The 26065-nt window shown below is 43.4% G+C and overlaps 1 protein-coding gene across 2 annotated transcripts in view; it reads right to left on the bottom strand.

Moving 5' to 3' along the window:
• The window catches only part of hectd1 (HECT domain containing 1), a 167895-nt gene extending 162029 nt beyond the window's left edge, over nt 1-5866 (bottom strand). For both annotated transcript variants that reach the window (XM_083632869.1, XM_083632870.1), the window contains exon 1: nt 5805-5866. The gene's annotated coding sequence lies outside the window, so the exon portion shown is untranslated. The remainder of the gene's footprint in view (nt 1-5804) is intronic.
• Nucleotides 5867-26065: the final 20199 nt, after the last annotated feature.

Raw genomic sequence — 26065 nt, 5'->3', positions numbered from 1 at the left:
CAAAAACTCCTCGCGCTGCCCACCTGGAGTATTTTCCGGAGGGTGGGGGTTCAGGGACAGGACCTAAAAACAGAGCGTTTCAGACAGAGGGTGAACTGAAGGGGGCAGTGAGAGCCAGTACAAGATAAACTGAGTTTTTTAAACTATGACTGATGCAATAAGTTACTCTAGTGGAGGCCAACAATAAAATAATAATACATTATATTAGCAAAATATGGGCCCTTTAATGTAAAAAATAGATTGTCCCTCAAATAAATGAATAAATTGTTAATGTTGAGAATTCGAACGGTTGCATTTTTCTCTTTTTTTTTAAAACATGAAGTGGCCCCCTTGTGACAAGACTGGACACTCAGCGGCCCCCAGGTCATTTGAGTTTGAGACCCCTGATCTAAAGCCTACCTCAGGCAGTATCTCCGATGGTTGGATGGATGGCATTAGCGCTTTGGAGCAGACAAGTTGTGAAACAAGCGAAGGCATTTCCAATACATGTCCATTGTTGCTGAATAGTGATCACCATGATGCGATTGTCTCCCAAAAAGTGATTCTTTCTCCACATTTCTTGTGACTAACGTTATGGGAAACGAAAGTGTAGTCAGTAAACTAGTGCAACGTTTTGAATGAGTTTTATCGGGCGTGCGCTATGAAGAAGCATGCTTCTCATTCGGGAGAATATCTCCAGCCACCATTTTCGGGAAGAGCTGGAAAACTTCCAGTTAAAACTTTCAAAATAATGTCACTTAAACAAAAGTAAATAGCTTATTGATGCACGTTGGAGGAGAAAAGGTATTTCAACGAATGAAGCAGCATCCTTGTATCAAAATACTCGTTATGTTATATGGCGTGAAACTGTGGCTGTAACGCATTACTCAAAATAAATAAGGTTACAATAAGCGTTTTATTTTGAAAGCAACAAAGCGGATGACGTACTTGTACATTCTGGCTGACTTGACGCCCGGCCGTGCAGTTCATGCTGCCAGATCCACATGACGATGCGTGCGTAGATCTTCTAGAGTAGACCATTTTTAAAGGGGTGGGGAGTGGGGCGAGTACACGAACAGCAGAAACGTTACTCGAGTACTGACGTTATGAACGAGTGCTCGAGTACCCGAGTACTCGCGCCCATCCCTAATAATAATAAAACGCATCCGACTCAGTGTTCAAGGTTTTCTGTGCGCGACAGGGTTTTTTTCGGATGGCGGATAAAAAAACGCATACGAAATTTTGGACTGTGTGTAAACTCTGATATTCAGACTGAATTGTCAACTCATAAACTAATTTCCTCTTCTACTCAAGAACAACCTAGAACAGCCAAATTCACAACTGTGGAGTGGGCGTGGCTTCGAAGGTCTGGAGCCAGGCGATATACTCCTTGTCCATGGATCACATTTTGATGTTATGTTGTACCTGTTTTCTTTTGGAAAAGTAAATGCATGACAGCTGTGGGATATACTGGATTTTCTTTTTAATATTCATTGCATTTGCACACAAAAAGAAAAGCTCTGTCCAGTAACCTGGAACACTAGAATGATAAGAATTGTTACACCAATCTTAATTTTCTATTAAAGCAAAGTTACAAAAATGTTTGTGTAAGCTGTCAATTATTGTTCTTAGAAAGAAAATCGGAATTGGCCAAAATCGGTATCAGCAAGTGAGACTATTCAAAAATCGGAAATCGGAACCGGCCAAGATAGTCGCAATCGGTGCATCCCTATCTAAGACCATACCATGTCCAAAGTCCGGACTGATTTTAAACGACTTATCTCTCAAAATATACTATATAAGTATTGGTTAAGGAAGCAAGTTCAGTTTGCGTTTTTCCCTTCACTGAACGATGACAGCACTATCATACAGTTTGTAGACAAGCATCAAGGAGGAACAACGCAGGCGGAACTAATGTTTTCAGACCGTAAACAAAATCTTTAGAGTACAATTGTATTGTATGTTTTTTTTCTTCTTACAACCCATATGATGCGAAAAGTAGCTAGCCCCCAGGTATTTTCACATTATCAAATCTGGCCGCCATTCAAAAAGGTTTGGACAAGGTATGGCATAGTCTCATATCACAATATTGATATAAAATCAATATATTACCCACAAATATTAGGATCAACCTCCCAATGATGCAATTTGCAGAAAAACATTAGATTTCATTGATTACCAATCACTGCTTTCAACTTCTTTCTGATGTAAATGTTTTATTTTTGCAACCAGATCACCCTATTAAATAAACGGCGTCATGACTCAATAACGTTACTTGGCAGAGGTTTACTCGTACTAGGGATGGGCGGGAGTACTCGGGTACTCGAGTACCGTAAATTCCGGACTATAAGACGCACCGGTGTATAAGCCGCGGGACCAAAATTGACTATTTTTTTCTTCTATAAGCCGCACCGGACTATAAGCCGCGGGTGTTTTGATGTTTAATTACCATATGAAAGGGTTCGTGCACAGAGAGGAATGTCGGGAAAGAGATCGCTGTTTGGGGAAGCTCCCATTTATTAACATTTCAACAAAACAAAACAAAAGTCAGGTCACTAATCCCCAGACAAAATCACACAACAATAGGCTACCGTATATGTGCAGCAAACCTGTAACCAGAGAAGTCAAGTCACTAATCCTCGTCTTCCTCTTCTTCCTGCGTACTGAAACCACCAAAGTCCTCATCTTCAGTGTCGGAAACGAACAGGTTCAGGGTGGCTTCGTCAACCACTCTCCTCTCTCCTTCAGGTGCCATGGCACGAGTCCGATACCTCACGAGTCCGACACCTCACGAGTCCGAAAAAAGAGGCTAACTTCCCCCAGACCCTAACCCAAAACCTAACCTCTCCCACCCCCACGCCTAAACCTAACATCCCCCAGACCCTAACCCAAAACCTAACCTCTCCCACCCCCACGCCTAAACCTAACCTCCCCCAGACCCTAACCCAAAACCATGAGGTGTCGGACTCGTGAGGTATCGGACTCGTGAGGTATCGGACTAGGGGGCAGTCCCCGTGGCGTCATCCTCTTCATCCCGCAGCAGTCCAGCGTTTTGGAACCCGTTGGTAATTGTGGATGTTTTCACACTCCTATAATATTCCGTGATCTTCCTTTGTGTGAATTCGCCGAAGTTTGTGATTTTCTCCTGATAGTCGGGAGGGAGTTGTTCAGTAGTTCTCCCCCGGACGGACAGTCCCTTTTGCCCAGGTTACGCGCGGCTGCTCTGTTTGATCGGCGGCTGCTCTCTTTTAATGCGAGATTGACTGCTTTCAACTTGAAAGCTGCCTCGTGTGAATTTCTGCGTACCTTCCCCATGGTAAGTGAGAGTGTTGCTTCTACTGCTCGTCTTGTTGTGAATATTCCTTGATCTTCCTTTGTGTGAATTCGCCGAAGTTTGTGATTTTCTCCTGGTAGTCGGGGGAGGGAGTTGTTGCCCGAGTGGCCGTTTGCTTACCGTAATTACCATATGTAAGTGGTCACGCACAGAGGGGATTGTCGGGAAGAGATGGCTGTTTGAGGAAGCTCCCATTTACCGTATTACAACATTTCAACAAAACAACATAACACAACACCACCGTTGTTTATTTTTACAGTGCACACAGTGTCCGCGGTGTGGTGAAAAGAGGGCAAGAGAGGAAATTAAAACAGAAGTGGATTTATAGTTAGAAAGAGTGCTAAAAAAGAGAGATTTTTTTTTTTTTTTTTTTTTTTTCTGAAAAAATCCATAGATAAGACGCACCGTTATATAAGCCGCAGGGGCCAAAAAACGGGAAAAAAGCCGCGGCTTATAGTCCGGAATTTACGGTACTCGTTCATAACATCAGTACTAGTAATGTAACGAGTAATGTTTCCGCTGTTTGGGTACTCACCCCACCCCTTTAAAAATGGTACGCACGCATCGTCATGTGGATCCGGCTATACAGGCAGCATAGCTGTTTCAGACAGGCATAACTGCAGCGTCAAGTCAGCCAGAATGTAAAAGTATGTCATCTGCTTTAGGGCTTTCAAAATATAACCCTTATTGTAACATTGGCATTAATATTAATTTTGAGTAATGCTTTACAGCCACAGTTTCACTCGTAATCTTAACATCACGAGTATTTTGATACAAGGTTTGCTGCTTTGTTCGTTGAAATTAGCGCTAAGTTAACGCTAAACAAATCTGCTGCCTCCTCCCCACGTTTGGTTTAATGTAACACCAGCTCAGACTTTCCCCTAATCTCAGAAACCTTGCGGGACATGTATTGCAACATTTATGTTTGGCTGCCGTCCATGGCTAGGCTACAGACTGGCTACTACTGAGAGACAGGCAGCTGCCTGTGTTTGGTGCGCCCACTAAATAGTGGGCTTCGGAAACGAAGCGAGAGAGACAGGTTCCAGTTTGCGCCGCACGGGAGGTTTAAACTGACGGACTGTTGTGACAACAAAACACTCGGTGTAGCGGAGCCTCTGCGGTTATATAACCGTGACATTTTGAATCGCGGTTAATAGTCAAACAGATTATCATCCCTACTCCGTATACACTCGTACAGTACTAGCGTCACACCGAATTCCATAAGCCAATAGGGGAGAATGGCTGTTCAAAACTCTCTCCTACCCGTCTCCGATGTCCGATTGCAGATCTGAAGATATAAGTCCTTCTACGGAAGCCAGTAATTTACCCGGTTTGTTAAAATAATACTGCTGTGTGAAACAACCATTTAAAAGCAGTCTTTCCACAGCCTGTGCTGAATTTACAGCAGCGTGTGTTTGATCTCACTATCACGGTGCACCACTTTGGTGAGCAAACAATGCAGTCACACACGGTGGCTCAGTGATCAAATCATCAAAGCACACCTGGGAAGCAAAACATGTCATGAAATACTCAAACTCCCAAGGTTCCTGTTGGCACTAGGAAGCTTTCCTTTCCTAAATAGTGCACAGGCTGTGGGGGAAAAAATGATTTTAAACAGTTGTGTCACGCAGCAGTATCATTTTAACCGATAGGTAGGAGAGCGTTTTGAACAGCCGTTCCACCCTATTGCCTTATGGAAGTCTGTGTGCCGCTAGTACTGTACAAGTGTATACGGAGTACAGTAGCGTCACATATGGGGCTAGCAGACAGATCTGTCTGTCAGACTGCCTGTCTCAGTGACAGACAGACTGACAGAGACAGACAGGCAGACGATCTGAGGCAAGCAGCTAACAGGCTCGGCTAAAAGAGTTGTTCCAGTTTCCAAGTTTTAGCTTCGCTTGCTAAAATGCTAACGCTGATAGCCTGTGTGGTCATGTGTTATTTATGGGGTTAGGGTTATTTACCAGCCAAAAAAATACATTAGCGAGTAAAGGTTACAGCAGCTTGTGTCGGTGTGTTACCAGCACAAATACCAAGCAGAGCTAGCTAGCTATGTTACGTTATGCTGCCTTGTCGAAAGCTGCTAGCGTTAGCTATCTTTGGAGCGTGGTTAGTGTTATTTAGCCCCCTTGTCGACAAGCTAGCATGGCATGGCTTTGGCTGGTTAGCTAATCTAGTTTGATACAGAGTACTTTAACACTCAGCCCGACAGCCTGTGAACACTGGCCTGTGGGCCCACAACTAGCTGCTGTTAGCACCACGCTAGCTAACCCTGAACACACAGTTAGCTGCTGGAATAATATAGCTTCAGTTAGCTTCCTCCATTACACAGCTTTTAAACAGAGAGAGAGAGGCCTCTACACTGTTTGTTTCTGTGTCTGCTGTGAGGAGGTTCTACCTGCGGCCTGCGACCCCAAACACCAGCCGCGGGCCTCGAGTTCCAGGAGACCCGAAGGCCGCGCGCTGAGAGAGAGAGAGCGAGGTTACTCACCGTGTGTGGAGCTCAGAGGACAGTTGGGCTTGTGACGTGTAGTTTGTGCCTGTCTGTCCGGGTGAGTTAAAGCGTATCCATGATAAACAGGAGCGGCAGCTCGGTAAACACAACACAGTACCGTCAGACGCCTGTGTGAAGTGAGCAGGAATTTCTGACTTCCGGTCAGGATCTTTCAAAATAAAAGCTTTCGTTCAAACCAAGCTTGCCCCCATCAATCAGAAGGTCTGTAAAAAATTCAAACTCATCAAAGTCCGTAGATACATGTAGGTCCATACTTGTCATAGGAAACTGCTCTTGAAGCCAGTGTACATTTTGCTCTTGTTTGCATTTTCTGGAAATGCATTTTCCAAGCTTCCTGGGCTCTCTCAGACCACTGAAAGGCCATTGAAATTAGCTAATTTAAAAAATATAGCCTATTATAAATTAAAAGTTAATCATTGCCAATCAAACTCAGTAGACTAGTGGACCCATGGGGACCCTCCTGTGAGTTACCCCCCCCCCCCCCCCCCCCCCCCACTGATGACATCATCACTGATTAAATCACTGATGACATCATCACTGAACTTATTAGCCTCGGCCAGATAGGATGACATCACTGATGACATCATCACTGACATCACTGATGACATCACATCATTAGGTAATTAGGGCAATCACCTAATTAAAAAATCCGCCTCCCTCAGGTCACACGCATGGGTGCTCTTTACAACCCCTGAAAGTTTCAGCCTGATCGCACGTAAAACGGCACAGCCCAGCCGCAGCCGGACAAAATTCTGCTCACTCACTCACTCACTCACTCACTCACTCACTCATTCACTCACATGGACACTTCTCTAATTATAGATACATGTAGGTGCATACTTCATCTGTCTCATACTCCATTCGCCCTCAGGATACCTGCCCACCGCCAAGCGATAAGTGCGATCGTCTCGCCTTCGCCCTGTCAGCCCTGCCCGGCTGCTGCAGCTTGGTTGGCTGCCTTGCTGTATTTCTGTCACCTTCAATTGGTTGATTTCAAAATAACCCCTCCTTTCCTCGCTGCCATCCATTGCTCATCACCCTGGGATACTTGGTGACAACACGAGAGGAGGGGCCAAAATCAAAACATCCAGCAAGGCAAAATATAGTCAATGTCTGCTATTTTTGCAATTGAGTCACCAATGATGAGGGCATCACATAGCCTACTTGACGTGGGCGGGGGGGGGGGGGGGGGGGGGGCGGTAAAGTGCTTGCGCCTGGACTGTGAAGGCAGGGGCTAGAACTGTCCAGGTAACTTAAATTGCCAAGTTGATTTAATTAAGTGTGTGTCCAGGTAAGTTAGATTGCCAAGTTAACTGAATTCAGTGTGTCCAGGTAGCCTAATATAATTGCCTAGGTGACTCACGCTGAATCCAGTCAACTTTGCAATTTAAGTTAGCTGGATAGTTCTGATTTGATTGACGAGTTGGTCACATTAAAAATTATGCTTGATGTTTTAGGTAATTTTTGTCGAACTGACTTAGGAAAAAAAGTTGAGCTAACAAAAAGGCCCAATTCGTTTTTTACAGTGTGCGAGAACCAGTGTTGGGGTAACTCATTACAAAAGTAACATATTACATGTAATATTACTTTTAGCAGTAACTCAATAATATAACTTATTACCAATAGGATTTCAGTAATATTATCCCAGGTACTTTGTCAAGTAACAAGTTACAAATTGAGTTACTTTTTTTTTTTTTATCAAAGCATATATTTAAATAGGCTAAAGAGACAATAATTCCCTAATCAAATTGTGTCTTTTTATGCAAATAACCACTATAGATGACAATAACAAAGGAAAAAGGAAAACCTTTAGAAATTTGGACAGTTTACACTGAGTTCAAGGTTGAAATTATTTTTTCGGGATCGTTCCGGGGCAGCGATGTCATTCTGCTACTGCCATTATTTTGGTGAAAGTAATGCAAAAGTAGTGTAATAAGTAACGAGGTACTCTACACAGCATTGTTGGGGGTAACTCATTACAAAAGTAACATATATTACTTTTAGCAGTAACTCAGTAATATAACTCATTACTTATAGGATTTCAGTAATATTATACCAGTTACTTTGTCAAGTAACTCAAGTTACAAATTGACTTACATTTTATTAAATCAAAGCACATATTTAAAAAAGATACAATCATTTCCTAATCAAACTGTGTGTTTTTATGCAAATAACCACTATAGATGACAATAACAAAGGAAAAGAATAACATTTAGAATTTTGGATTGTTTACACTGACTTCAAGGCGGTTGAAATTATTTTTCGGGATGGTTCCGGGGCGGCGATGTCATTCTGCTGCTGCTGTTGTTTTGGTAAAAGTAATGCAAAAGTAGTGTAATAAGTAACAAGTTACTCTACATAGAAGTAATATTGTAAAGTAACTTATTACTTTCAAATGAAAGTAACTAGTAATATGTAGTATATTACATTTTGAAAGTAACTTGCCCAACACTGCTACACAGACAGTAATATTGTAAAGTAACTTATTACTTTCAAATGAGAGTAACTAGTAATATGTAGTAGTACATTTTGAAAGTAACTTGCCCAACACTGACGAGAACACAGATGACTGCACTGACCACTCAGCCACACAGACAAACCCACAGACCTAGGCTACCTCTCTGTTGTTGGAGGATTGTTTCTGATTGGCTGTTGAATGAATGAATTACTTTACCACCAACATTGTTGTGTGGCATTAATAAAGTATCTTGTATCTTAAAATTAAGGTCAGAAGAGGTGTTCCAAGGGGGGTACGGTGGTACAGTGGTAAGCGCTGTCGCCTCACAGCTCGAAGGTCCTGGGTTCGATTCCCACCTGGGACGCTGTGAACGCTGAAGGAATGCATGGGGGTCATCAAAAGTAGCCTGGGTAAACCCATCCCCCACGTGACCTGCTCTCAGACCTGTTCTCAGTCACTATGTGACTAGTGCTAGTGACTGGGAACTGAGAGAGCAGGTCACGTGGGGGCTGGGTTTACCTAGGCTACATCAAAAGGGCCTTTCTGTGTGGAGTTTGCATGTTCTCCCCGTGCCTCCCGGGGGTTTCCTTCATATAGGAACCCCCTTCACCAAAACATGCAATATCCTGGTTGCTAATGTGGTTCCTCATCTGGTCGTTAAGGGCGCCTGTTCAGAGGGAGGGGAACTGGTTGGAATAGTGTGAACCTCCCACGTGCTATGTCCTACCGGTGAAGCTTCCTCTGTCAGGTGAAAAGAAGCAGCTGGCTAACTGCCCATGTCTCGGAGGAAGCATGGAGCCAGTTTCGGCTCTCCCCAGATCGGCAGAGGGTGGAGTAGCAACCAGGATAAATAAATTAAATTAGCACTAATGGGGAATAAAAATGGGATAAAAAATGAATGTTGATTTACAGCTGGATGTAACATTTTTAGCCTGGCTGTGGGTGAGAGACATAGACAGAGTGATAAAGAGAGAGAGAAAACAGAGAGTTTGGTGAAGAGCTCGCTAAGTTAAACCAGACAGGTCAAACTTTTTACAGCGTGATCTTGACTCTGTTTTTCCTCTCTGTCACTTTCTGTCTATGTCTCTCACCCATGGGAAAGCCAGGCTAAAACATGTTACATTTCAGCTGTTAAAAAATTTGAGATACTTTCTGAACTGTTAAAACAGTCTCTAGGTCTTTCAGACAAGTCTCTGAAAATGAATAATTGTAGAGAAAAAAAGAAAAAAGTGCAGATAATCTATACTATAATGACAGGATCGTCTGTCTCTCTCTCTCTAGCCGTTTTCCCACATGCGTACCGGAAAATTACCTGTAAAGGTGCGTTCACACTGACCTATTAAAGTTTTTCGCTGGCGTCGAGTTTACATACAAAGTCAATGCAAACGAGCGATTGAGCGTATATTCGCCTGGGAGAAAAATCGCTGGGCGTCCGAGCGGCAGAGACAGAGCGATAGGGAGAAAATTCGCTCGTCGCTCGAGATGAAATATCTCAACCCGGGCGAAAATACGCTGGCATCAGTCGCTCGCCACTCAACGCTGATTGGCTGCCGTGTGAGAGCGAGTCAAGGACCACACTGGCTTGGAACAAACCGCTGGTTTATTGTGTGGCAACAAACCACATTGACAGCCTGACAGCTGACATGAAGTGAAGTCTGTCCTACCGGTATGGAGCTCGCATTAGGAGCACGCTGATAGGCTTTAGCTTGTAAACAATGACGGTGGCTCGTAGTGGACAAATATCATGACATTGCGTAACGTTATATCCCCCACATGTCCGTCATTTCGTGTGCCTGTTGATGAGCGATTTAAACAGAGCGACAGAGCGATTCCAAAGGGTTGACTTGAGCGACAGAGCGAAAAATAAATATCTCGGTGTGAACGCACCTTAAGTCAATATCGGACATTTCCCTGAATTTCCCTTCACACCTTCACGCTCGCATGTGGGAATCTAGCAGCAAAATTGCCTGTATGTTGGGGGGCGGGGGGAGGGGGGAGCTTATTTGGGGGGTCGGGTTTAGATCAATAAGGTGTTTTCGGGTTGTCCTTGGGCTGCAAACTCATTTAAAGTATGCAAATCGAAGTTGTTTCTGACAAGAATAATGTCACGTTACTCCGGGACTGCTCAACCCATGACAGAGCCACTCTCCCCGGCTTGGCAGAGTGAAGCGCTCCGCCCGCGCGTCCCCGCTGCCTGGAGCACAGCGGCTCGTGCTCGCGCTCTAAAAGGCAGGCTCCCACACGCTGCTGCCTGGCCAGCAGAAAGTGCTCCAGACTCGGTGTGATAATCCTGTAACAGCATTTGAGCTTATTCAGGTAAGATATTAATAATGTAATGACACATTCAGCGATAAACTGTCTACAATGAAGACATGTGTCAAATATGACAACGTGATGTTCAGTATTTTAAGAGCACAGGTTTTTTTTTAATTTCCTGAAAAGTTGGCGATTTGGAGATAAGTGGCTTTCATTGCACAGCGACGAAATGCATGAAGCGAAATGTGGAAGTAATTTGCTTTGATGTGCGCGAATGATTAGATGATGCAAGCTGGAAGTGAACGTTAAGCAACGTGTGTACACCTCGCCCATGATGAGAGAAGGACCGGTGTCGTGGAAAATGACTGGATCCGTTTCTCACTTGTATCCGCTATAGCGCATACCGCTCTTCTGACTGGCTCGAAACTGGTGAAATGTCCGCGACGACGGGGTCGCGCTTATACCGGCCCAACGACTTTCCCACATGAAGGCATTAGACCACGTTCCGGTCATTTAGCGGTACAAAGCGCATGTGGGAAAACGGCTTCTTTCTCTCTCTGTCCTTCGCGTATCTTGATGTCTTGCAATGCAGCGGAGAGAGGGCAGCGTGAAAGGAGCAGAGAATAGTAGAAGAACATGTATTAAGCTGAATAAGCAGCATTAATATTCACGTGTCATCAAGTCTGTCATGAATAAAATCAAGGGGAAATAATCAGTAGAGCTCAGTGATCTTAGTTAAGTGAGATTTCTAAGAGATTTTTACGTGGCTATAATGGTAGGCTATAACGAGTCACCAGGGGCGGTTTTAGCATCAGAGCTTTGGGTGGGCTCAGCCCACCCAAAGGTCATGGACCACTGAACCCCTAGGGGGGTCCGGGGGCATGCCCCCCCGGAAGAAAATTTTGTACAGTTTCAAGTAAAAATGGATCAAACTGGCGCACTTTGAGATCAAAATGAAGAGACTCAGAGCCAGATTAACACCCCCAGGGGCCCCGGGGCACTGAATCTCCCAGGGGCCCCCCTACCCATCGTCCCGATGTTTGGATGTTTTTTCGCCATATTTAGAGGAATATCTCATTTTAAATTAACATTAGTGTTATACTGTTATGTCATTATTCAGTTTCTCAGATTCAGTTTCTCACTCACTCATAGGCGATTCTAGGCTTTGCAAACAGGGGTAGCACCAGCAGGATAAAAATATTAGTGTGACTGGGGGGTTTCTAGGGGGGGCGATGCCCCCCCTGGGCAAAGAAATTTTGTACATTTTAAAGTAAAATGCATGAATCTGATGCACTCTGAGAGCAAAAGGAAGAGGCTAATCTTCACATTAATATCCTCTTCACTGTGCTGTGGCTTTACAATGATGAAAAAATAATTGACATTACATTTCCAATACAAAACAGCAGAGGGTGCCGCAGCACCACAAGCACCCCCACTTCCCGCGCCCCTGGTCACCACTTGCCCACAGGCATCCAATGAGACTAAATCATCAGACCTAATCTTCTTGGAAACACATTTTATTTTGTTCTGATTGGTCTTAGATTTGTGTCATAGTTCTGTGGAGCCCAACATGAGCCCGACCAAAAAAAAAAAAAAACTTTCTTTTTTTTTTTTTTTTTTTTGGAGGGCCCCTTCACCCCGAGGGCCCCGGGGCACCTGCCCCGGTTGCCCTATGGTTAATCCGGCCTTGAAGAGACTAGATCTATGAAGAACTACACACATCAATATCTTCTTTACCGTTCTGTGGTTTTACAGCGATGAAAAAATAATTGTTTCCCGATATATACTATATATATTCTGCATACAGGCTACTATATGGTAGAATTATGCTTGCATAAATAATACCAAAATCACTTCAGGGGAGTTTCAAGTAAAGTAACATTTTGCTTTGTAGGCAAAACAAAAGTAAAATTAAATCAAAAGGGAACTTCCTAACTTATTGGCTGGAATAATATTCCGACAAGATAATAATATACTGTAAGCACTAAAGCAGGAGTTTGCAGTCAACTAGTTGAAATTAATATGTGGCAGTATTTGTGGGGGTCAAAATCTATGTAGGGTGTACCACCACAAATAGATCAGTGTATGGGAAACACTGACTATTAAATTGTGTGACTAGAAAGACACCAATAAATCTGAGAAAATGTACTTTAATTTTGAACAACAGCACTACAATGGTGGCATTACAAATGGTATTATGAAATTATTGTGGGAAAAAACTAGAAAACCACTTTCTTTCATGAACTTTAAGCAGAAAATTAAAAAATAGTTTTAAAGCAAAAATAAATAATAAATAAAGATCATTTTACAGAAACTGCTACTAATGACCACCATGGATTTGGAGAGAAATTTTTTTTTTTTTTTTTTTTTTTGGGTGGGCTGAGACTATTTTTGGGTGGGCTAAAGCCCACCCAAAAAAGGCCTAGAACCGCCCCTGCGAGTCACGCATTCAGAAATAATATGCTCTAGGGCGGCAGGCCACACCACTTCCGGGAACCCCCATCCTGTGTAAGTAGGGTTCCCAGAGTAAAACCAGCATCATCCCGCTGTATGCCATCGAGAACGTTGGATCGACTTCAAACTTTGGGAGTGTGCGCTATTGTGCAGTGCAGTGCCCTGTTTTCATGCAATTCGACATAGCGCCACCTACTGGTAACATCAAAAAAATCGGTTTATCTCAAGAACCGTTCGTCCGATCGACTTCAACTTTGGGGAGTGCGCTGATGGAAACTCGACACAGCGCAGTGTCAAATTTCGTGCAATTTGGCACAGCGCCACCTACTGGCCACACAAAAAGTGGTTTATCTTGAGAACCGTTCGTCCGATCGACTTCAAACTCGAGGAGTGCGCTTAGGGGGACTCAAAGAGTGCAGGGAGCTGAATTCAATTTGGCATAGCGCCACCTACTGGCAACACAAAAAGCGCTTTATCTCCATAGCCATTCATCTGATCGACTTCAAACTTAAAACTCGGGGAGTGCGCTTAGGGGGACTCAATGGAGTGCAGGGAGCTAAATTATGTGCAATCTGGCATAGCGCCACCTACTGGCAACACAAAAAGCGGTTTATCTCGAGAAACATTTGTCTGATTGACTTCAAATTTGGGGAGTGCGCTGCTCGGACCCCGATGAAGTGCGGTGCCACATTTCATGCAATTTGGACTTATTCCAGGACTGTCTGTATGTCTGTCCTTCGCGTATCTCGAGAACCGTTTGTCGGATCGACTTCAAACTTGCGCTTAGGGGGACCTGACAGAGTGCAGTGTGTGTGCGGGGGGGAAGCACCCACGGGGTGGTGCATGGGGGAACGGGCACTGCACTAGTCGTAATAACAGCATTAAAGCAGCTACGAGCAACTTTTTCGATTGTTATTAAACAGTATAATTACAATATTGATGCATCATATCTTACCTATAATAGTAGCTGAGACCAAAGCCGTGTGAATCGGAGATTGCTCCCTTAGATGATTATTAAGTCTGTGTCTGTCTAAACTTGCGTCAACAGGGGGCTCTCTCTCTCTCTAGAGGCTCTCTCTCTCTAGAGGCTCTCTAGAGGCGGCTTTAGCTCAGGAGGTAGAGCGGGTCGGCCAATGACGCAAGGGTTGGCGGTTCGATCCCCGCTCCCTCCCAGCTGCTGTCGTTGTGTCCTTGGGCAAGACACTTAACCCTCCTTGCTCCCGATGGTGTGTAGGCACCCTGCGTGGCAGCCTGCTGCCATCGGTGTATGAATGGGTGAATGTAGACTATCTACTGATTGTAAAGCGCTTTGGATAAAAGCGCTATATAAATGCAGGCCATTTACCATTTTACCATTTACTCTCTCTCCTTACCGCCGGACCAGATAAACGCGGAAGTGAAACCCGGAAGTGAAACGCAGCTGCCTGCCTTCACCCGTTCGCGCTGCCTAGCAACATAGCATAAACAATGTGAATGCCACGCATACTCTCGCGAACATCTCTCTATATATATTCTAACAGGTTTTTTGGAAGTTATTTTGTGGTTATGGCCGAAGTGGCTGCTGCAAACCGTTTCATTTCACTTCCTGATCTGCCCTGGCCACAGACAGACTAACACTGGCCGATTCACTCGGGCTTCAAGCGAGACTACTCTGCGTTGGTCTCGTCTACTATTAGAGGTAAGATGTGATGCATTGATATTAAATTTATACTGTTTAATAACAATCGAAAAAGTTGCTCGTAGCTGCTTTAAGTAATAAATTAAATTAAATTCACAATAAACTCAGGTGCTCTCATCACTTTATTAGTTATTTTCCTTTAACTTATGCTATTTTCTGTCTCCCATCCTCAATTAGAAATATATATATTTTCATGTTTTATTGACAGATGTATGGTGAGAGACGGGAGGACATGCAGCAAACAATCACGGGCCGCACTTGAACCCGGGTCTCTGTAAGGAAGGAACCTGGTAGGGTCCTCACTCAACCCTCTGAGCCACCACAGCCCTGCTGCTGAGGAGAGACTGCATGGCTGCAACCTGGACATTACAAACATGGACTTAGACTCTTAAATCAGCTTACGAAGAGCAGCTAAATTATATTACAGCCATTTCTGGTGATTCATTGCTCAAATTGCCCAACAACAGAGGAGAAACACAGCAGCAGTGGCAGTGCTTTGGTGGCACACTGTGTATGTCAGCTGCCTACTGAGGTAAGGTTTGTGAGTTCAAGCCTGGGATGTGCACACAAACTTCTTACAGCACAATCTTGGGCCAACTCTGTTTCTCTCTCTGTCACTCTATGTCTATGTCTCTCACCCATGGGAAAGCCAGGCTAAAAAAAAATACATTTCAGATAATAAATTAAATTCACAATAAACTCAGGTGCTCTCATCACATACTTTATTTGTCATTTTCCTTTAACTTATGCTATTTTCTGTCTCCCATCCTCAGTTAAATATATATTTTTTTTCATGCTTTTTTCCAATATTTTATTTTAAAAATCTTCAGAACAGAAACAAAAACAGTCATGGAAAAAGAAAAAAACACATATCAACATTCCAACATTCCAAAGTAGTGCTACCAGCCACATAATGTGCTTGTAATAGATGTGTATAGAATCCCACGCAGAGAGTCCCTGAAAAATCAGCTGGGTGAGTTACATGTTGCCCTTAACCTCGTCCAAGTGGGCCAGAAACAGGCCCCAAATAGTTGAACATTTGTTAAGCGAGTTGGTCCTCAAGAACCTGAGTCTCTCCATGCGCACAACCAGAACCATGTCCGTCAGCCACAGTTGAAAAGGAGGCGAGGGAGACTGAAGGACAAAACCAGAAAGCATGGGATAGTGTACCCTCTATATATTTTCATGCTTTATTGGCAGATGTATGATGAGAGACAGGAGGACATGCAGCAAACAACCATGGGCCGGATTCAAAAGCAACCTCTGCAAGGAAAGAACCTGATATGGTCCTCACTCAACCCTCTGAGTCACTGCAGCCCTGCTGCTGATGAGAGACTGCATGACTGCAACATGGACATCACACACAGATGGACTTAAACTCTTAGATCAGCTCACTAGGTAGAAGCTCAATTATATTACAGCCATTTCTGGTGATTAATTGCTCAAATTGCCCAACAGCAGGCAAGATGTTGCGCCAAAATCCGAGGTAAAACAAATTGACATGTTGCTAACCGCAAGTTTCAAGCGCCGTCCCCGAATGCCCAACTCAGTTAGTAAAGCAACAACGGACTTTGCCACAAAACCACGTCAACCAACTTCTACAGGCCGCACTCCAGTCCTCCAACCTCGCTGTTCTGCCTCTGCTGCCATATCAGCATACCAAGCTTTCGTGCACTCATTAGCCTCCTCAACTCGGTCTTCCCAGGGGACTGTGAGTTTGATAAAATAAACTATCTTTTCTACCTCAGACCACAGTAACAACTATATATGCTGGAATGACTACTGCTCATTCAAATCAGCCCTCATTTCCCAGGCTCCACCTACACTTACCTGCCCTGGCTTGTGCCTGCGCTTAATTGGTTTAACCTATTCTCCCTCTCGATACAAATTTGATCTGCCTAGTCTCTTTACTAGCAACTAGAATGTACTTGTAGCCGTTTTTCCTGACAGTATGCCTAAGTGTACATACACTAGAACAATGGGCAGGCAGTATCCTCATCCAACCATTGATTTAGGTTCTGGTGAGATGGCAGCACATCATAAGTAGTCCCTAATAAATCTAATTCTGCTGGCCTCCATGCGCCACAACTCTCTCCACTTCAAATTTCTCTTCTCTACACTCTCCCAGTTCACCCACTGTCCTTGCTTTGCCTGTGACACTGCCTTAGTACATCTTACTGCCTCGTCTTGCCTATGTACTAAGATATTAAATTGTTATAATAAATGTTCAACAAACTATACTGCAAAGGAGGGTTCCCACAGCAGGTTTTGACCCCTGGTCTACCAGAACAGACGACTGCACTGACCACTCAGCCACACAGACAAACCCAGTCTGTTGTTGGATTGTTTCTGATTTGCTGTTGAATTAAGTTATTGTTATTACTTTAAAATTAAGGTCAGAAGAGGTGTCCCCGTGCGGTGGCTCACTGGGATGAGTGTCTACCATGTAAGCTCAGTCCTTCACAGTGACCCGGGTTCAAATTTGCCCTGTGGTCATTTGTTGCATGTTCTCTCTCACACACACCTGTCTTTCTCTCACTATACGTCTGTCAATAAAGCATAAAATGCCTTAAAGAAATTAAAAGAAAATTAAAAAGCATAGGAAAATCACTTATCTGCATGTTAAAAAAAATCAATAAAACAAAATCACAGGTTTTAAGATACTTTTTGACTCCGCCGCCCCCGCCCCCCCCCAGCCCACAAACACACACACCAGAGTAATGTTGATTTACTGTACAGCTGGATGTTAGTTTTTCCTAGTTGCTAGATAACAGATATGAGCTGAACTCAGGAAATAAAAATGGAAATTCACCCAAACTACAAACAACTACAGTGATACAAGTTTTCTGTCAGTCCAAACCTGACCAACAGCTGATATTGCCAAAAAAAGTTAAAGTTTCCAACAGTGGAATTTTTACAATAATATTCAAGATGCGACCCCCATCCCCGCCCCCCCGACCTAAACAGGCCGCAAAAACCCTGAAGAAAGTCAGTCTGCAAAGCTGGTAGGATTCAGTAGTGTTTGGGAATAAATACCCTGCTGCATTCAGATCCATTCAGCTCGGTCTAATAAATTAACTTCCATAAAACACAAGGAGCAACATCTTCCAGGACGACTCCAGATGTGTCAGACTTTACATCCTGTTTTGGAACAAGGACCTTAAATCAGAAGGATAAGACATCACCCACGTCACAGTGTTTGAATTTTGCATTGGAGTTAGCCTTTGAGGCCAGTTCTATTGAAGGGAATGGGGCAGGCAGGGTAAGTCCCAGTATAAACCATTTATCGGTGTCATTTCACCTTTGATTGAAAAATGCTTCCACCAGATAAAAAAACAAAAACAAAAAAAACATTACGTGTTGTTGACTGATGCCCCATTCGGTCCTATATGATGATGTAGTTAGCTAATCTATCTCTATTTTGGTCCAAACAGGGGCTTGAGTTGAGCTATATGCAGCTGCTGGACAGAGCCATGATCTGTTTGAGACGAATAATAAGGAAAACACACACATGCATATTTACATGAAAAACACCAGTCAACATCACATTCATCAGAATTTTTCAATCAAAGGTGAAACGACAAAGATGGTTTATAGTGGAACCCTGCCCACCCCATTCACTTCAATAGAACTGGTCCCAAAGTCTGTGATGTGAGTGATCTCTTTTACGGTCCTTGGTTGGCGATGTTTTTAGTTCAGACTCTATGTATGCAGTGCAGTATGTAATACATACATAGTACATGTCATACATACTGCATTGGTCAGTTCTGAATGTAGAGTATTCAGTCCTTCTGCCTCCATCCTGCTGGAGCAGAATGTGCAGAAAAAGCCATCTTAGAAAAGAGAAACGGCTGTGTGTGATTGGTCCATAGTAAAGAAGCAGATACATGGCTGCGTGCGATTGGTCCATAGTAAAGAAGCAGATAGATGGCTGCGTGTGATTGGTCCATACCAGGTCCATACTCATAGTAAAGAAGCAGAGACGGCTGTGTGTGATTGGTCCATAGTAAACAAGCAGTTTTCATACACAAAAAAACACACAACTTGTAAACACACACACACACACACACACATCAGAGGTGTCTTCTGTTACAGAGTGTCAATTCACATGATACAAATAAAACTAAACAAAAAACTAAAATAAATGGCTTGAGATCCTTCATCAAAGGGGGAGGAGGGCGTCTGTGAGGAAGATGAGGGGGGGAGGAAGAGGAGTAGGAAGAGCAGGGTTTCTGCAGGTTTCAACAAGTTACATTTAAAGGACCATTATTAATTTAAGACCTATTTCACATCCATACTGGCAAAAAAAGTACGAAGGATATGAAGGAAAATCAAAGTCCCTGAATTACTTGCAAAGTAAATTAATCCTATCCTATAGCCTAATAAGAATGCGAAGTCTGTCTGTGTGTGTGTGTGTGTGTGAGCAGAATTTCTCCAGCCACAGCTATGCCATTTTACCTACATGTCCTCCAACCCATACGACCAATTATGTCGTTTTTGTCCGACCGTCCAATACGACCATAATACGTTAGATTAGCGCCCCTCGGCGGCAGAGAGAAAAGGTACAACAGCGACTTTACTCCAAAAGCAAGCTGAGAAAGAGAAACAAAGCAGAAGTCATAAGTGTGCGCAGATAATTATGTTTCGTTTGGTTTACAGCTAGTGAGCCTTGGTTATCTTTTCTTTTGTTGCTTTAAATGTTGCTTACTGTATTGCAATGCCACCCCATCTCGCTGTCAGCCGGTGGCCTATTTCGGCCAGCATATAGATTGTGAGAGTCATTGTGGTTGTGCGCTACCATGAGCTAGTGCATGATGGCATATACCGCTAAGGCCATGTTCAGACTAGGAGGCCAAATCCGATTTGTGAACTTTAGTGACCTATTAATGACTTTATCCAGATTGGTTTTATGAGTCTGGACGCTCCAAGTCCACTTGTCCAAAACCACATATGGAGGTAGTTTCCAATCTGCTTCAAATATGCTTTTGACTGATGTGTCTTCAGTGCGGACGTGCAGATCCACCAAATCTGATTTGAACATCACTGGCAACTCGTCATCAAAGGGTTCTGCGCAGGGAAACCACGTCACCAACGTACGTATTTACTGACGCCCACGTCGTTACCATAGCAACCCATGCAGATAGGCTGTTTAGGTCTGGACACACAGATCCGACTTGAAAATCAGATTTGTGGCAGTGCGGACACACTCCCAAATCAGATTTGGGAAACCAATCAAGATAATGATGATTAATGACTTTATCAGCAAATCAGATTTGCCTGTAATGTGGCCTAAGTGTCAACCAACCTGGGCTGCTGTTCTGGGAGCTGTTTTAATTGACAAAATTATATATTTTTTCTGACCAAGATTTCTATTTTAATATTAAGCTGCGTCATGATATGTGCCTTAAAGGCGTTGGAACCTGTTGTCTGTGGTATAGTTGCCAGTTGCCACAGAAAGAACACACTCGTAGTGAGGTAATTTTTCAGACATTCAAAAACTTTATTGACAAGACCCAGCTCCCAATGTTGAATTTAGTGTCAATCATCACCGATGGTGCACCTGCGATGGTGGGGAGGCCAAATGGTTTCATAGCCAAATGCAAGGAGGACTTCCTTAACTATCACTGCATAATTCACCAACAAGCACTGCTGTCTGCAAAGCTCCAGCGCCAGGATTTGGGTCACTTCCAAAAACATTGCATCTAAGCTGGAGAAGCAAGGAGGAACCTGCACAACTTGACAGTGCGCTACACATAGCAGATTGAAAGGTCCGGTCAGACATTGACAAATTACTTTCAAGACTTTGCTTTACTGGACGCGGTCACTACTCACTACATTCGCGACTCATTTATCGTCATCACTTAAAAAAAATTAATTATATATTACCAAACTCAAAAACACGGCAAATTAACTGTAGATTAACTTCATAAATAAACTGAACAAAAACTCCAATATGGCAACGAAAGTCTTCAAGGCCTGGTCGGAAGACTAGCATATATTTAACCAAGACTTTAGCATGAAAAACACACCGACAGACAAGCTATACCCACAAATAGTGGTGGCGGCCGGTGGCGGCCAGGTTAAAGACCACCTTGGTCTGCCTGGGAGAGGCGGAGATCAACACCGGGCTCACCAAGTCTCTATAATAAGAAAATAAACAAATGCATATTAAACTTAATTTGAATATCAAAATATAATACCTAACATAAAAAGCAAAATTAATCAATTTATTTTAATGGCTACAGAACTTGTGTGTGTGTGTCAGGTTAGACAGATGCGATTTGTGCTGTGTGGATTAGATGTTATGTAGAACATAATTTGTTAGTTGTGTGAATGGCCTTATTGTTGACGATATTGCCTTGGTGATGTGTGTGCAAACCCTGTATAGCCTATACTTGATTACTTGCATCAATTACATTTTGTAGCCTATGCATCCGTGTAAGACTTCAGCACACTGTCTGGAGCACTATATTAGGGGGACCCCCGATTGCCACAGGGTATTTCGCACACTGGGAGACCCCCTCCATCTCTGGAAGACCTCCGAGCATCTCCCACCTCCCTTATAACCGAATTGGTTATTCACATGACCGCTAGAGGTCACTTAACTTTAAAACGTGATTTTAGGTCGTATTAAGCTGCTTGTACAAACAACGTATTTGGACGTTTCCAGTTGGAGGACCACTTGCATTTTACATGAGATCGCGCTGAATCTTTCAGGAAGTGTAAAGAGCACCCCTGTGGGTGACCTAACGGACCCAGATTTTTTAACTAGGTAATTAGGGCTGACTAAATGGGCAAGGTTCAGCACCATGGACAGCTCCATTCGCTAGCTACTGATGGAGTCAGTTTGGTGCTAATTAACACTTGACAATTCTTAATTTAGGCCTGGTGTGTGAAACTGTGGCGGGGGAGTCCACCCTCATTGGAAGAGAGGGGTAGTGGATTGTACCAAGTGATTTGAGTAGAATAAAATGTATAAGTCTATTTTGAGTCTCTTAGAACATTGATTGGGACATTGCAATATATTTGATTGGTCATCCAGTTATTCAGTGGTGCTAATGTAACAAATTATTGTATGGAATGTAATCCTGTATCTGTTGGTTCTTTAATTGACACTGATGGTCCTGTGTTTGTAGCAGGGGCTTGGGCTATTTAACAGGCAAGCACCCGTGTGAGAGAGTTGAGTTTTTCCATTATCCAGGAATGGACAGGACTTCTGGCCTCATAGCTAGGGCCCACGTTTTGAATGGGTATAGCCTAGGCCAGTGGTTCCCAACCTATGGTACGCGTACCGTAGGTGGTACTTGCGACCCCTGCTGGTGGTACTTGGAAGGCTCTGTGAAAATTCAAAAAAAAAATTTTTTTTTTTTTTTTTTTTTTTTTTTTAAGTTTTTGTGCAAAATCCATGGTGGTCATTAGTAGTAGTTTTCACATGTGAAAGTGAAATAATAATAATAATTATTAATATTATTGGCAGTGTTTCTCAAGGTAGGTGGTACTTGCGCCCCCCCTGCTGGTGGTACTTGATCCCTGGAATCCCAATGTTTAAATTATGAAGTGGATCAAAACGGGAGGGAATCGTAAAAGAGCTGTAGTAGAGGAGAGCAGCAACGATGAAGCACAAGGAGGTGAAGACAGCAGTCAACCCAGCACAAGTGCAGCTGCTGCAGGTTGCACATAGGCTGCAGGTTGGAATAAATTTGCCTCCTGCGTGAACTGTGCATAGCTGAATACAGGCCCGTAGCTACCATTGAGGACACCGAGGTTATGACCTCGGTATTTTCCACACCAATTTTTTTTTTTTTTTTTTTTTGAAAAATAGCACTGGTCCCCAGATCTATTAATCTGTCATTGATGTTTTAATGCGACAGTTGATCAGAAATGCAACAATTTGCTTCCTCTCTGTGTGCTATAGAAGAGAGATAACTCACAACATTCAGATTTTGCATTGAGGCTAGATTGGGGCTAGACTTTGGGGACAGTTTTATTTAAGTGAATGGGTAAGTATGTAACTCCCCTGTAAGTGATGTTTGTGTAGATGGGCCATTGTATTTAATTGAGCAGTATTCTGCCATGTGACCTGTATGCAGAATATAAATTATATCATATGGGGAGACATTTATTTTTTGTATCATTTTAAAGCAACAGCACAGTAAAGAGGATATTAATCTAACATGATGTATGTAGTTCTTTATAGATCTAGCCTCTTAATTTTGCTCTCAAAGTGCACCAGATTGAAGCATTTTACTTTAAAATGGACAAAATTTTCTATCCGGGGGTGCACAGCCCCCCCTGGTCCCCCCACGCCGCGCTAAAATGACCTCGGTATTTCTCAAACCCTGGCTACGGGCCTGGCTGAATAGACTGTATTTTAACGTCGGTCATATGGTGGTACTTGGAGAGCCAACTACTTTCTCAGGTGGTACTTGGTGTAAAAAGGTTGGGAACCACTGGCCTAGGCTAAGGGTTCCAGTGTAAGTTCTGGTGTCTTCATTCTGGTTTTGTTCTGAGTTATTGTCTTTTGCTTTCAACCCAATTTAGTATTTTTTCCCCGCTTTTTGTATTTTTGTTGCAACTCAAGATGGAAATTGCCAGTTTCCCCACAATAAACATTTTGTGGTGAACTTGAAGCATGCCTCTGCCTCTTCTCCTGTTCGCCATCCTCACATTTGCGTTTAACGATTTTAATGCACAACGTGGTTGCCTCCGCGAACAACACTGGTACAGCCAGTGAGTGAGTGGGCGAGCCAGTGAGTGAGTGAATGTGCCAGTGAGTGAGTGAATGTGTGAGTGAGTCTTTCACCCATGGCTGCTGGTGTAGCTGGCACAACGCTCTGTGCAGCAGCAGGGTGAACGGGCACTGCACTAGTCCAATTAATTTTTAAGACCTGTCAAAATCGTATTTAAGACATTTTAAAACATTATAAAGTCGAGCTGAAATGGCATGTCCAGAGTATTAACTTCCTTGTCATGACGGATTTCCGAGTTAAATGTTGGCTGTAGGTGGCACCAGAGACATCGTGGGGCTGGAGCTGAGCTCTCTGACAGCAGTGTCGAAGAGGAGAATGTTGTCCAGGCTACGTTCCACCATGGACAACGCCTCCCATCCACTCCATGATGTGCTGGTCGGACACAGGAGCACGTTCAGTGCAAGACTGATTCCACCCAGATGCACCACAGAGCGACACAGGAAGTAATTCCTGCCTGTGGCCATCACACTCTTTATAACTCCTCACTCACCCAATTGGATAGCCATGGCTCACTCACCCCACCCGTCAAAACCCAACCAACTTAGAGAATGTAAACCTGATGTGCAATTGAAACTATGTGCAATTACTGCAATTTTACACGTACGGTACTTAACCTTTGTAACTTATATTGGATGCTATTTTATTGATTCTCACTGTACGGAACAGTCCTATGTCTCTGAGAATGTAGATGTTTGCTGCTTATGTAGATATGGTGGTTTGTTTGACATTTTCATGCCTGAGAATGTTTGACGTTTGCTGTTATGTACTGTATATATGGTGGTCTGTTGATATTTTCATGTCTAAGTATGAGCAATTGTAGCATGTCACAATTTCTCGGGGATCATTAAAGTTTTTCTGATTCTGATTCTGAGACTGGGAGGAATATGATTGGACAACAGGCCGGACATACCGTTTGGGGACTTTGATTGGATTGTTGAAAAGTGCATCAGAACAAAACAAATCAATATGGAGTCGGATAGTGATGAGTTAGATGCTAGCGTCGCTAACGTTAGCCTCCAGCAGTGGAGGACTAGTCTCGCTGGCCAGCTTCCCCTCCCTTCCGCGAGGGGAGTCTGGCAGCGCTTGTCACCATTCTGGAATTGCGATGGGCGGTGCTTAGCGGCAGTGCCCTTGGAAAATAGTTTCCACAATCGAACTCGAACAACTCAAACTATTTTCAGCGTGTAGCAACGAGCTATCGCATTGGTTTCTTCTGTTAGCTTGCTAGCCAGTTAGCGTTGTTGTTTTAACTTCGGCGGCCGGGAACATTTACAGTGACACACAGGGAGGAGGGAGCGGAAGCTGCTCTGATTGACATGGTCGGAGCCAATGAAAGAGTTTGTAAGCGTCGAGCGGAAACCCGGCAGCAACTGAAATGGACGCCTCCAATGGGAGAGCAGCTGTAGGGGAGGGGACTTATGCCAGCAGCCTGTTTCCATGCAGCGAGACTAGTGGAGTACTAACGTTACTCCCCCCCTTTATCTCCCCCATTAACGGAGCAGGCAGGCGTAACAGTAACCTGCTGGGGGCGGGGGAAGACGAGGGAGAGGACAACTATCTGGTCCTGGGAATGAGGCTGTACATGTTTGAGACCACCCCGATCAGGGACATTTTTAATTTTGTTAAAGTGGACAAAATAAGGTGTACTGTAAATGGTTCACTTGCCAAATTCAATCAAACTTGGGGGCCCATGCTTTTTTTGCACATGCTAAGAGGTTGGAGTTTACTGCTATTCCAGAGTAGCAGCTCTCTCTCTCTTTTTTATATGTACATCTGTGGTGGGTTTGGAATGTATCTTTTTACCATGTAAATTTGGTATTTTATCTTCAATTTTGTCTTGGTGTCACTGGATTGTGCAAGATTTTGTATATAATAATTATATTATTATATAATTATATATATATATAATAAACTATGGGGCGGACCAAGGCTCAAACATCACAGAAAGTGCATGCGTTAATGGTGTGTAAAAAAAATAGTGGCGTTAAAAGGAATTTGCGTTAACTAATATATATATAAGCAATAGATCACGACAGGCCGTGGTATTCACCTTATTCACCACGCCCACTTTTTCTCTCTTCCGCGTTCAACGCAAACATATTTGTTCTTCCAGTTCAGCGCTAGTTGCCTACTGTGGCTAATATTAGCCGCTAGTTAGTTATGTTATATGGCAGTAAAATGCCACTGAATGACCAAATTGATATAACTTTTAACCATTTTGAGTAACACTGTTTCCATACGGATCACCAGCATTAGTTTGTTGTTTATAAAGTGGCTATATTCATAACGTTTTCTATCTCGGATGCGTTATTTCGAATCCCACATAGGTTACGCTGGCGCAAAACGTGTGGGTTTCAGGACAAAACAGTCTCGAGCCACTAATGTCATCTTTAGAGCACAATATTCCTGGAATACAAGTTTAACTAAACGGTTACATGTCCTCTGCATTCTATATAAAATTAAGATATTACGGGTTGTTTTATTTTGTATGTTACATACTTATTGGCCAAGATATGTTAGTTTATGGGGGAGTAATTCTGCCAGTTTAGGAGGGGAGTGTGGGCGGCCATCTTGCCTGCGGGGGTTTTGGCAAGTCTAAAACGGAAATACTATTACGAAATGACGTAATGCGGAAGCGCCC

The sequence above is a fragment of the Poromitra crassiceps genome (genome assembly GCF_964638095.1).
Source record: "Poromitra crassiceps genome assembly, chromosome: 3".
Lineage (NCBI taxonomy): Eukaryota > Metazoa > Chordata > Actinopteri > Beryciformes > Melamphaidae > Poromitra > Poromitra crassiceps.
This window is presented reverse-complemented; position numbering and strand designations above follow the sequence as displayed.